Source organism: Rhipicephalus microplus, chromosome X (assembly GCF_043290135.1).
Source record: "Rhipicephalus microplus isolate Deutch F79 chromosome X, USDA_Rmic, whole genome shotgun sequence".
Taxonomy (NCBI): Eukaryota; Metazoa; Arthropoda; class Arachnida; order Ixodida; family Ixodidae; genus Rhipicephalus; species Rhipicephalus microplus.
In genome coordinates, this window is record NC_134710.1 from 49968667 (window position 1) to 49982646 (window position 13980).

Sequence of the window (13980 nt, forward strand, 5' to 3'; positions counted from 1 at the left end):
AGGTGCCCACAGTCTGCCACCAGTCACATGGGTCACTGTATTTCTTCAGTAGGGCTTCTTCAGAATACGCTTTCATTTCCCATTCTGAAGTAGACAGTGGTGTACTTGCTACTTGACTATTTGCAAGATTATCAAATGCACTCCAAACATCAGAGGATGGCTTCACACACTGTTGTGGCTCCTGCACTTTTGCTGCTGGCTGCACGACTTCCACAGCAGGGCATAGGGCAACCTCCTGAAGCACCAGATCCTTTAGCCACACCAACTTTTGTTTGTTGTTCCTAAATACCGTTGACTTGAAGCGTGGGTCCAAAAACATAGCCAAGCATGCTTCATATATTTTCAATATATTCATATATATTTCATATATTCAATATGTTTAGAATGCAGTCCAAGTTATTTAACGCATACTTGCCGGGAATACGACATAACTTAGCAATAAAGGACTAACCGCTTTCGAGCATGTTGTATAACTGTGCGACTGCTCACGTGCGGAACTTCCTTGAAAAAGGAAATAAATGCAACGTCATGGTACAAATTACCACTAGAACTCTTTTTGTCACTTATTATGTTTTCTAACCGAAGCGTTTGCCGACGGTGACGAAGTTTCTGCTTTAGCACGCGCGTGCACGGTCGTGCGTTATCAAGCGATGTTTTGATGAGACAACGCGGCAACGATTAAGCTTCGTTCCTGCACACGAGGTCCCGCATAGTGAACGTGTGGTAGTGCAGCACGTTACGGCGGCATAAGAAAAGCGTGCAATACGTTTACAAGAACGTCAACTTTGCTGCTGATTGTTGAACGTCGCTGGCCGACATAGTGCCTCCGTGCACTTCTGACGCTAGTCGCCCCTCTGGGCAACGTTTTGATATCTCTGAACCCAGCGGAAATATTAAAGAAGAGTTATTTTCCGCATGATAATCCAATCAAATATTCGATACCACCACATCAATAGGGGAATCATACGCAGGTTGATGTGAAATGGACAGCACTAAATTGTGCATACCTGGTGTAGATCAAGAATTTCCACTCTGGAACTTGACGAGAAGCACCAGTGCAGATAAGCAGATAGCGACTATCACTGAGATGCTGAATTTCTGATCAGTGACGTCTGAATGACAATACTTGTCTAAAGCTTTTTGGTTCTACGTCAACTTGTCCTCAAGGCTGCCTTGGGATTACAAAATCGCGTGTTCGCACAGGCCATGCGACCCTATTCCTAACAAAGGCTCATCGCAGCAAAACATGCCTGTGTCTAAAACATGGTAGCTTGCAAGTTTTGATTTTGCCCACTTTTAATAGCGACACGTTGTTCAAGGCAGCCAATATTTGTGCAGCCAATATTGTGTTTTCTGTCACGATTATGGCACAGAAATCTGGTAAGTACCACCACTGGTAAACTGGGCAAGAACACCACTGGGCATCCGAACCTCAAAGAGCGTGGCCTTTGATCAGGACTCAGAACTCTAGCCCACACTTTCACGTTTTCTACACATACTCCTTCCCCCTCTTTTAGGACAAAGAGATCCTTAAAAGCGCGGTCAACATTGTAACTTCTTGCCTTATCTTGTCATTGTCTTTTGTCCTTGTGGTCAAGATCATTAGTGAATGGCCAGTTGGGCCTGAGCTTGATATGAACTGGGATTCGTTTCGATGACAGTGTGCTCGACATTGTCTATGACACTTGTTCGAGCAGTTTGGCACTTGTTCCTGTCGAAATGTTGGTTGGTTGGTTGTTCCTCAGAGTTCTGGCGCAACCCACTACAGGGATCGGCCATGAAATGGACGGCGCCTAATTTGCGAGGTGGAGTTGCTTTACCAGCCGGATTATTTAGATAACGATGTTTAAACAAAGATGCAATTGGTAAACGATAGATTAGAAATAAAATAGAGGTAATGCAAAGAGCGAACAGGCTAATGTTTTACTTATTTATTTTCCGTATACTGTTAGCCTTTTGGCTGTTACAGGGGTGGGACATACTAAGAATGACAAACATCAATACATTCAAATCATACAGCAATTTAAATAGTAACACTTGAACTTGGAAATATTACATGACATACATTGGAAACACCGGCATTGAGGCTAAAGGAAAAACAGTGCAGTCGTAGTAAGCATACAAATAAATTGCAATAAATTAACATAGTAGACCATGCTTACAGAAAAATATCTTTGAGCCCTCCCTCAAATTTTTCCAGTGAATCACAATGAACCAGTGGCAATGGCAAAGCATTCCACAGAGGAATTGTTTTTGGAAAAAAAAATGGCAGCATATCCACGGAGTGAATGATGGAGAGTCGGGCGAAGAATTCGTCTGTCCATTCGTTCTTGCTTCCGTCCGTCCATGCGTCCGTCAGTGTGACCGTCCATGCGTCCGTCAGCCCGTCCGTGCGTGCGTCTGTTCGTGCGTCCGTCTCTGCGTTCGTCCATGCAGCCGCCCCTGCTTCCGTACATGCGTTCATCTATGCATCTGTCTATGTGTCCGTTCGTCCATCTATTCAACACTCCAAGTACCACCATCTCGCATCTTTTCATCATATATTCCCCATATAGAAGCACCGCCATCCAGCAGACATTCTAAGGACTAAACGAGAGGTGCTACATGCACACTTTCTTACGGCTTGCGCTTCGGGTCCACTTCCCACCTTTAGCCACCTTGAGTTCATGGTATATACTAGTTCACTGTATTCATGACACGGTGGCCCAACGCTCGCTAAACCTTTCTAAAAACAAGGAGGTTAGGCCCAGCGAGTATAACATATTGTAGCAACCTTTTCCTGTCACATAGTGCTCAATGTACATGCCAATGGCTGCTAATGGGAAATGAGAGACAGGAGAATTCGGCTTTTACATTCTTACGGCTTCGCTTCTTATATACTTCCCATCTTTAACCACCTCGAGTTCGTTCACGGTATATACAAGTTCATTGTATTCACTGCACTGCGGCTCAACGCTCGCTAAACCTTTTTAAAGCTAAGGAGGTTACACCCAGCGAGTATGACAGAGCAACCCTTTCTTGTCAGATAGTGCTCAATGTACATGCCAATGCTGCTAATGGTGATCGCAGCCTGCGCGTTAACTAAAAGCTGAATGCTCCTGTCTCTCATTCCCCATTAGCAGCCATTGACATGTACATTGAGCACTATTTTTTATTGTTCAACAAGGCACAGAAGAAGTCTCTCACCGACACCACCTTGGAGGTCAAAATGTTATACTTGTTACAGACTACGAGGGACGAACGGGTGCTGCTATAAGAAGCTTCGCCCCTAAAATGAATATGTATATACATTGACACGATGTTGTGGCACTTCGTATGTGTAGTCGTTTACACTTCCTAGGTTTCTTCTGCGGCGTGGCAATATGTATTTTGTTGTGTTTATGTTTAATTAATTTTTTGACAATAAAAACAAGAACATCCTTGCCAATTGCCGTCGTTCGGCTAACGTGGGCAGTTGAAGAGAGCGTAGCATTTCTGATACTGACTTAGTCGAGGAGTACTTTGAAAGAATAAACCTGGCAGCTCGCCTTTGTATTCTTTCTAGCATATTAATGAGGCCGATTTCTGAGGGATCCCACACAATGCTGGCATATTCCAATGTGGGCCGAATACACGTAAGACATGCTGCTAGCTTAACGGGAGTCGTAGCAAGTCTTAATTTTATTCGTAAGTATCATAGTTTTCTCTCCGCCACTGCACAAATGTTTTCCAAATGGGTCCTCCAATTTAGAATATTGTTACACCTAAATATTTTATTTCATTGACGGTAGACAGGCGGGTAGAATAGATTGTAATTGGAATGGAAGACGTGCTTACTTTTGTTTGTGACGCGCAAAGCAACTGTTTTAATTTTATTTATTTCCATTTCAGATTCAGTGCACCAATTACTGACAGCATCTAGATTATCATTACGCGTTTTTTGGTCAGCTTGACTGTGTATTTCTTTATAAATTAGGCAGTCGTCTGCAAAAAGTCGCACTGTAGTACTTCTATCTATGGCGCATGAAAAGTCATTTATGTAAGTTAAAAATAATATTCATCCTAAAACTGAACCTTGTGGTACCCCTGAGGTAATTATTGTCATAACATGAAAATCATGACATGAATGCCATGATTTACATTAAATAGTCCTGCAGCTTTTGCAGTGGTTTCGTTCACAAGGCATGTTGCAAAACTGGTATGGTATAATATGATTGCATGGAGAACACAAGAGACAGTCCCTAACATGAAAATCATCATATACGTGTCGTGTAACAACTTTACTACGTTCCTCGCTCATGACTTGCTGGCGGCTGTTTCGCTAGCGTCACATATACCAAATTTGGTATTATGGTACGTGAATGAATGACGAAGGTATGTGACTGCTGCAAACATGATAATCTTGAGACGCATGTCAGGTAATAACATGACTACATGCCACGCCTATGCGCTCCCGGCCGTTTCGCTAGCTTCACTTATACCAAATTTGGTATTACAGGACGTGAATGGATGACCGTCACAAACGACTCCGATTTTCGGATCGTCCGCGGGCCCCATCTTCCAAAGAAGGGCGCTTTTGTGTTGGGAGGACGACATCCGGCGACTAAAGACCCAGCGTGGCGCTGGCTCGTCTTCCCTGCACCTGTACCGAAAGGGGCACGGGCGCTCTAAAAAAAGGAAATTACCTCCTGATGGGACGGGTGCACGCATACGCCCCTGAAAAAGTTTGAACTGCATCGGAATAGGCAGTTGGCGTACAGCCAGCAAGAAGTGCGGTCGTCGGTGTCGCGAGTCTCACGTAGGCAGCGAGCATGAAGTGACCCGCGCAACGTATTGAGACGGCTGCAAATCCGGGCACCCTCGTCGTCTACCAAGCCGGCGAGATCTTCAGCGGCACCCGTCAATTCCCCCACGTGTACCAAGAGCTGGCCTGATCCGTATGAAGCTTTTTATTGTGACCTTTTTTTAAAACGTTTAATTTATTTTAACCAGCCTTTTTTAAATATTTGTAGTTTTGTGCGCTGTGCCGCACGTAGAAATTCAAAAGCGCGACAATGATCTTTCTTCGATAATTTTTCTTGTATCTACTTCGACTTCCATCCTGTTGTTCTTTTATTAATGTTCCACGTGTTTGTCTTTAGCCTGTATCTTTTGTAGTGTTTGTTAAGCATATTTTGTTATATCGCTGTTCTTTCCATCGCACGTATCAGTTTTCCTCCTCTGCTACTTTTGTAATCTCCTGCCTTTGCCCCTGTTTGAATTAAATGCTTGTTTTTGTATAATCGAATCTCCGTGTCTGCTCTATGAGTGCGTCGGTCAGGCCTACACATCACCACACGTTCAACCCCGCACGGGTCGACCAACCTGCAAATAAATTTGAGATGTGTCACTTCGAGGCCTTTCAGGCGTCGCAGGCCGAAGCGTAAAGTGGAAGCGTGCGAGTATGCCGCACGTCGATGTTGGATCGGCGGGGCCTTACCCGAAGTGTGTGACAATGACCAAGGTATGATACTGGTGCAAACATGATAAACATGAGATGCGTGTCATCTAACAACATGACTACACGCTACGCTCATGATGCGGTAGCCGCATTACGCGACGCTAATGGATGACGAAGTTATGTGACTGGTTCAAACATGATAATTATCAGATGCGTGTCCTCTGAGAACATGAGTGCATCTACACATTCAACACCACTTGAATGTGTAGATAAGGAATTGGGGCTTGCGCAACATCGTAGAAGCAAGCGCCTGTTGGCACAGTAGAAGCATTTCATCTCACTATTTGATTTTGGAGCTTTATTAGTCATAATGTTGAGTACTTCTAAAACCATGAAGGAAGTTCTAAAACCATGTTGAGGAAGTTCTAAAACCATGATATGATTGTGAGAGACAGCATAGTGGAGGGTTCAGGAAACTTTGAACATTCAGTGTTTTTCAACGTGCACAGTACACGGGCCTCCGAGACTTTGCTCCCATCGAAGTGTGGCCACCACGGCTGGGATGCGCCTTTACACAACTCTCAACTCCAGTCAGTGACTGCAGCGCCACGGCGAGTCATTGAGCGAACTAATAAGAGCGCCCGAACGCTAGCTGCTTTTCTGATGACTGCACTCTGCCTAGGCACCGGAATGTGTGAATATCCCTAGTCGCTTTAGTTCCTAGGGGTGCGCGGTTGTCGACCACTGTGCCTGGCTGTTGCTGGGTATTATTAAAAACCGAGCAACCGCACATTCTGCAGGCGAGTCTCCTCTCGCCGATGTGACGGACATTTCCAGTTCTTTGAGCGTACCGCCTGGCCTATGCACACACTACCGCAATACAAGGAATGGCTATGACATTCCTGTCCTTCCTTTCTTCTTCCTCCTACAACAAGGAAACGGTATGCGATACATATGACATCTAACAAAATAATGAGCCCTTCAATGTACACTTCTTTTCTGGCATTTTCGAGTAATTCAGTTATTTTACTACATGGCCAGTAGTGCCTGCTCCTTGATTTCCGATTTTTGATGATCTTACAAAATCGCCAAAGCAACATGGCGCCTATGATTCGGCAGCTTTTTTAACGCTATGAGAAATCGTGTACTACCGCTCGCCTACTGTACCCACTTAAACGCGTACCTTAAGTTCCATCTGCTTTTTTTTTTTAACTCCCTTTTCGTTTCAACTCGATCCTGCGGCCTTACAACTGGTGACACCGCTGCAGCTTTTCAACGAAGACCCTCCAAGTGGCGCCCAATTTACAATTTATTTCTTTTTTACAATTTATTTCTTTCTCTATTTTCCAATCTCTTTCTTCACCTTTCTCCCTCACTTTTTTATTCTGTTTCTTCCTCATTCTTTCTGTGCGACACTTTGCGCTCTCTTAACCTTTTTTCCTGTTTCTCACTCTCATTCATCTTTCCAACCCCCTCGCACACTATACTACAAAAAACTATGACATGCTCTGCTAGCGTGCTTAGATAGCCAAGCTGTTGTCTTCGAATTGTCACTATGTGAATTCGAATGCCATCTCGTTGACAATCCTTTTTAGGGGCGAAACTCCTCAAAGCGGCACCCGTTCGTGCCTCGTAGTCGTAGTGTGTAACAAGTGTTACATTTTGACCTGCAAGGTGGTGCCGGTGGGAGATTTCTCCTGTGCTTCGTTGAACAATAAAAAGTTCGCGGCATGCGTGTTAACTAAAAGCCAAATGCACCTGTCTCTCATTCCCCATTAGCAGCCATTGGCATGTACATTGAGCACTATCTGACAAGAAAGGGTTGCTACGTTATACTCTCTGGGTGTAATTTCCTTAGCTTTAGAAAGGTTTAGCGAGCGTTGAGCTGCAGTGCCATGAATACAATTAACTATTATATACAATGAACTCGAGGTGGTTAAAGATGGGAAGTATATAAGAAGCGAAGCCGTAAGAATGTAAAAGCCGAATTCTCCTGTCTCTCATTTCCCATTAGCAGCCATTGGCATGTACATTGAGCACTATGTGACAGGAAAAGGTTGCTACGTTATGTTATACTCGCTGGGCCTAACCTCCTTGTTTTTAGAAAGGTTTAGCGAGCGTTGGGCCACAGTGTCATGAATACAGTGAACTAGTATATACCATGAACTCAAGGTGGCTAAAGGTGGGAAGTGAACCCGAAGCGCAAGCCGTAAGAAAGTGTGCATGTAGCACCTCTCGTTTAGTCCTTGGAATGTCTGCTGGATGGCGGTGCTTCTATATGGGGAATATATGATGAAAAGATGCGAGATGGTGGTACTTGGAGTGTTGAATAGATGGACAACGAACACACAGACTGATGCATGGATGGACGCATGAACAGACACAGGGGCGGATGCATAGATGAACGCACGAACAGATGCACGCATGGACGTGCAGATGGACGGTCACACAGACGGACGCATGGACAGACGGAAGCAAGAACGAATGCTTCACCCCACTCTCCATTATTCACTCATTGGATACGCTGCCAATTTTTTTTTTTTTTGCCAAGATTTCGTTCTCCTATGCACTCATGCTCCAGTCCATCAGGCTTAATACATCCCTTGCTCAACATGTCGACACATGTGTACTGGCAGTGAAGCACAGCGAGACAAAGATGAACAAGAGGCCAAAGAGAGCATGTGCCCGTTTATTATGATAATTTCTGTTCTCTTATCGCAAACAAATGCTCTGTTCAGCAGCTCCACTCTTAAAAAATGAAAAAAGTTGTCACATGCACAATATTTTCCAAATGATCTTCAAACTTGGTTTTGATAAGTGTGTGTTCACCATCCGAGTTTCAAATCAAAGCATTGTTAACTCTTTCGTTTTCGTACGAAAATTGTTGCTTTTCGTATGTCTCTGAAGGATCATTTTTGCCAGTTTGAAAAGAACTCCAGCAAGCATGGCAGCATTCCAAACTTTGCTCAATTAAATGCTCTTTCCAAAAAATATATGTTGTAGATCAACAAAAATATTTTAGAATGAATGAAGATGTGAAAAGTATGGAATTTTCGGTTGCCAGCTGGTAAGCACTAGTGCAAAAAAATCTATATGTGCAAAAGTATTTGAAACGAAAATCTAGAATATACATTTTGTAGATAACTGACCCATATAATGAATGTTGTACAAGATGTTTCTTTTCACATAGACAAAGAAAACCAGAAAATATCATTAACTGATATTTTGACTGGCCGCTACCTTCAATATGATTCATCCCATCCCGCCTGCCACAAGGCTTGGGTTGTGACCACGTTACTCCAGAAAGGCAAGACCATATGCTCCAATGAGACGGACCCAAAGAAAAAAGAGACTCGCGTAATTGCAGACCTCAGAAAAAACGCATACCCAAAAAACTTCATTCGAGCCGCCATCCGCCACGCAGAGCAACAGAGGATAAAAAAACCCCAATCAGCTTTAATTGGCAGCCCTCCGAAACGCGTACCGGTCCCATACTTCCAGGGAACCAGTGAGATGTTGGCGCAGGTCTTAAAAAAAGAAGGGGTTTGCATTGTGCACGTGCCTTCGTGTATGCTGGGCCGCCTCCTCCTCCACCTGAAGGACCTGGCAACAACGAACAGGACCCTCGGTGTCGTTTACGAAATTCCGAGCGCCTAGTGCCCTTCTCTGTATATTGGCGAGACAAAAAACCTACTGGAACGACTCACACAACACGTCAATGAGATGTGGAAGCTCTACAAAAAGTGCAGCGCAGTCGCCGACCATGCTGAGACATTGGACCACAGGATAAATTTCGACGCAACGCCCATCCTTGAAAGCAAGACTAACTGGAGAAGAAAATCGCTACTCGACTCGTGGCATATACAGCGAACGGCCCAAAATATCAACCGCTCTCTCGGAGCCCTTCCCCCAGTGTATACACACGGACTTCGCTCCACGGCAAAACGGGAGAGAGAGAGAGGGGGGGGTCATTAACCGTCCCACGAGTGCTTTGAAGATGCCACTGCTACGTAGTCTTAGTCATCTCTGAGGAAAGCACCAAGTTGCTTCCAAAGTGTCCGGTTTCTTCACGTACTTTTTGGTTGGTGTTTAAATCATTTACCTGCCATCATAGCTGCATCAACTTCAAGACACCTCGTCTCATTGGCAGGCAGTACCACTGTTTACTATATCGAACAGCAAAATTCTGAAGTGTTGAATTGCCGAATTGTATACGGGTTGTTTCCTTGGCATTTATACATCTTAGCAGTTGTGCATCAAGAAATTAAATAAATGGCGACAACTATTGGCAGACATAGCTTATAGTTTATGAACTGTCAAAATACTATGGATGTCTGAAAAAAAAAGGATAAGCAAAGCTTTCATGTTTCGTAATCCTTTATGTCTTACCACAAGAGTTTTAATAAATGTAATATTTATGTCATTTATCAATACCTTCGCAGCACCAAAAAAAGTTTGTTAGCATTTGTCAATTATTACTTTTTTCAATTTTCTAGAGAAAGCAAGTGGGTTAGGGGGAGACAGAAGGTTAAGTGGGCAGATGAGATTAAGAAGTTTGCGGGTATAAATTGGCAGCAGCAAGCACACGATCAAATTGACTGGCGGAACATGGGAGAGGCCTTTGTCCTGCAGTGGACGTAGTCAGGCTAATGGTGGTGATGATGATTTTTTCAATAAGCAGCATACTGGTAATCGCAGTACAGCACCATTGAATTCAAGACCCAAGTGGTGTATGCTGGTGGTCATATTTATGTGTGATTCGAGCCATATTTTCATAATCTTGTTTACTACAATCGATGCAAGAAGGTACAGGATATACTATTCTTTAGTTGCATTATGAACAGCATAGAAAGCTGTACTGACAGCAGTTCAAAGAAAAAAAATTAATCATAGGCACAAAGCCAAGCTCGTAATGTGCATTGCTTTGAGATAACATAGATGACATAGTATATTGTGATAACTCTCGCTTCAAATCTCGTATGATATTTGTACATAAATTACTCAGCTGATCAACATGCCGCATTAATGAAGGTACAAAGGTGTGACCGTATTGGGGCGCCAATAGTGTTGTGATGGCTTGAAGTACTTGATGACCAATGTACTTTACTACGTCACACAATTGGCTCCACAAAATTGCGTATTGTCACGACGTGAAGACAGAGGTCATATTTGAAGACGCTGAGAAAGCAGCACCGGGTCGGACTTTTTATTAACCGTGCGCCAGAGAGTTCCTCGTCTTTCTCGTTGTTGCGTTCTGCATAAAAGCGTGCGGATGCAACTAAGCCCTGTCGCCTTCGTCTTTTTCGCGGGACGCACGTGACACTTGCCTCCCTCCAAAAAAGGCATCGTCCCGATACGGAGACAAGGCGCTCTACTTATAAAAACGCACATATGCACCGGCACCCACAGGACAAACGAGAGTCAGCTGGACTAGTAGGGTTTCATCCGGATGACATGCATGATCTCGGGTGAGCGCTTTCGGCGACTGGAACTGCTATCGCCGTCGGGAATAACTTCGTAATTGATGTCGTTCAATCTTCGGGTGACTCGATATCGGCCGAAGTATCGTCGTAATAGCTTCTCTGAAAGTCCGCGTCGACGTATTAGGATCCAGACCCATACCTTGTCGCCTGGTTTGTGGGTTACCAATTATGTCGTAGGTCGTATCGTTTCGCATCTTTTTGTTGCTGGTGACAAATACGCACACGGGCTAGCTGTCGGTTTTTTTCGGCGCGCTGACCAAATTCTTCGGCGTCGGCGTGAGTCGTCACACTCGTGCGGCAGCATAGCATCCAACATTGTAGTGACTTCACGCCCGTGTATTAAACTAAACGGCGTCATTCTGGTAGTTTCCTGCCGGGCAGTATTATAGGCGAAGGTCACATAAGGCAAGATTTCAGCCCAGTTCTTGTGTTCTGTGTTGACATACATGCAGAGCATGTCTGCGAAGAAAGCTAAGAAATAATCCGAAAAGTCATTTACCTTGGGCTACAAATAACCCGTTAATAAAAGACGGAACACATTACAGCAGCGATGAACAAGAAGCGCTCTAGCTTCAATCTGTGTTTCACTAGTCTATTAGCATTTAACAATTAACCGGTGTAATAAATTAATGTCATTATTTTATTTTTTAAAGAGTACATTTTCTAAAGCTACAAAAAAAAGCTTCTCGGTTTGAATCTTCGGATTACGTTTCTTTATTGAAACCTGTGCTGGCTATCACCTGTGCTGGCTATCATTTGGTCGATCGTTTAAACAAGTGCTCTTCATCTAACAATGTTTCCTTAAATGTTATAGGCTACTGATGTAGTATAACGACAAAAATGGGTGCGATTACTTGTCTGTCTTTGCTCATTGTTTCAAAAGGCTGACATCACTACCTGGGCAGTGCATTTTTGGTGGTACAAGCGAATTTACAACAGCCAGGAGAGGATTATTGGCATATGCACTTTAATGGGAAAGGCACATTGCCACCAGTATATATATATATATATATATATATATATATATATATATATATATATATATATATATATATATATATATATATATATATATATATGCGCCGGAATATATATATATATTCCGGCGCTACTTGAGTACCTGCCTTACCGGGTGGACACGCTGTTTCTGCATGTGGGCACCACGGACATCCTGAAGACGAGCTCTTCAAGATCACTGGATTCGTTGAGGGAGGCCTTGAAGCGAATGAGGCAGATGCGCCCGAACATGAAGGCGCTGCATCTTAGTCTGCCACTACCTCGCGCACCCGATCGCCGACGGCGGGACTCGAACTGGCGATCAATGAATCGGTTTAATATGGAGGTGCAGCGATTCAACAGTATATATATATATATATATATATATATATATATATATATATATATATATATATATATATATATATATATATATATATATATATATATATATATATATATATATATATATATATATATATATATATATATATATATATATATTATGTGCTTCGGAAAAACACATGTACCGCACGAATTGGGCAGGACTCCCCATTCAACACTAGTCGATTAAAATTGAAGGGGACACAAGCGTGCGAACCAGCTTGTCAAAATAAATCAGGGCTTCAGTGGATGCATGTCTGGTCGGGAAGAATCACTGAATTAAAAAGGAAGACGCCGTCTATGAGAGAATATAAAAAATGTAATAAAAATATAAACGTCTTATGACATTTTTATATTCTCTTGTGGATGGCGTCTTCGTTTTTTTATTCAACCATTTCAGATCGCACACGAAATGCCTAGCGTAAGCAGCAAGCCTTACGAGACGTCACAAAACAGGGGCTACAACTTCCCTTAACTTTTCAGTATGCCGGGGCAAGGAAGCGCTGAACATTCCGCTCCTTACTGCTTGCGTCTATGACTCGCAGATTTGTTCACTTTTGTCGAGCTCTTAACCCGATGTTGTCCACCGTTTTATCTTCTCTGAACGAGGATTTCGATTCCGCGCAGACGTGGAAAGGACTTGCGCCTTCCACAACGAATTTCTCTTGCCGCCTGTGAAGGGTACTTTTTCAGGCGCGCAGACGTTGTGCGGGAAAGCGCACGCACGTACATAGCCCTTTCGAGAATGTTTCTGGGACAGAGACAGAGAGAGGGAATAATAAACACATGTAAATAACAGAGGATATATAATTTTTAACAATTTAATTTGTAACCTTCGGGATTTTATTCTGCTGGAAAGTGGCGTCTCGCTCGTCTTTCATCATGCGCTACTTTCCGCGCACAACACGAAACCATTGTCCGGTAGTGCAACATCTTTGTCCGTACTACTATATCTGGAGCGTAGTAGCCTGCGTTTCGTTTTAATTTTTCCTACCTATCACTATAAAAAAATTAATTAGGAAAAGCAAGGGATACCACTGGGGACACAAATTAACAGCTTTTAAATTAACACAACAAAACAATCCACGTAATAATTATTGCAATAACAATTATTAAAAAAAAGGTCTCATCCTTGGTTCTGGTTGACAGGGCAGCTCTGACGGTGATCATCTCGTCCGGTCTGATGTTCAAACAAAGCTCTTTGCATTCAGTTCAACACCTTGACAAGCTTCTGGATCCGGGGACTGCACGTCGCATTTCCCACCAGGACGATGTTGTCGACCTTCATCTTGTCCGTATTGGAGTTTTCTAGCGCCCTTTAGATCGTTCCCCCGGTGGTCTTAGGCATTTTCTTAATGTTTACGTGCTGCTCCTCGAAACGGGAACAAGTGACATTTGTGTAGAAGTGGGCACTATTGAAGAGAGCATCGATCTCGATGCTAGTTTTTCACGAGAGTAGACACAAATTAGAACATAGCGGCTATTTTTTTTTAATATGGGGTGTTTATTTACACGGAAATGAAATCATGTATTTAAATAAAATTTAGAAATGAAGCCTGGGATTTGAGTTAGCACCTGATTGTTTTTTTTATTCTGTCTTCTTTGTACCGGTCAAGTGGCTTTTGCGATTTAGTCTTACATATTGAACACAGGTACACGCTAAAAAATAATCACCCTTTACAAAAAGTCGAATGCCCT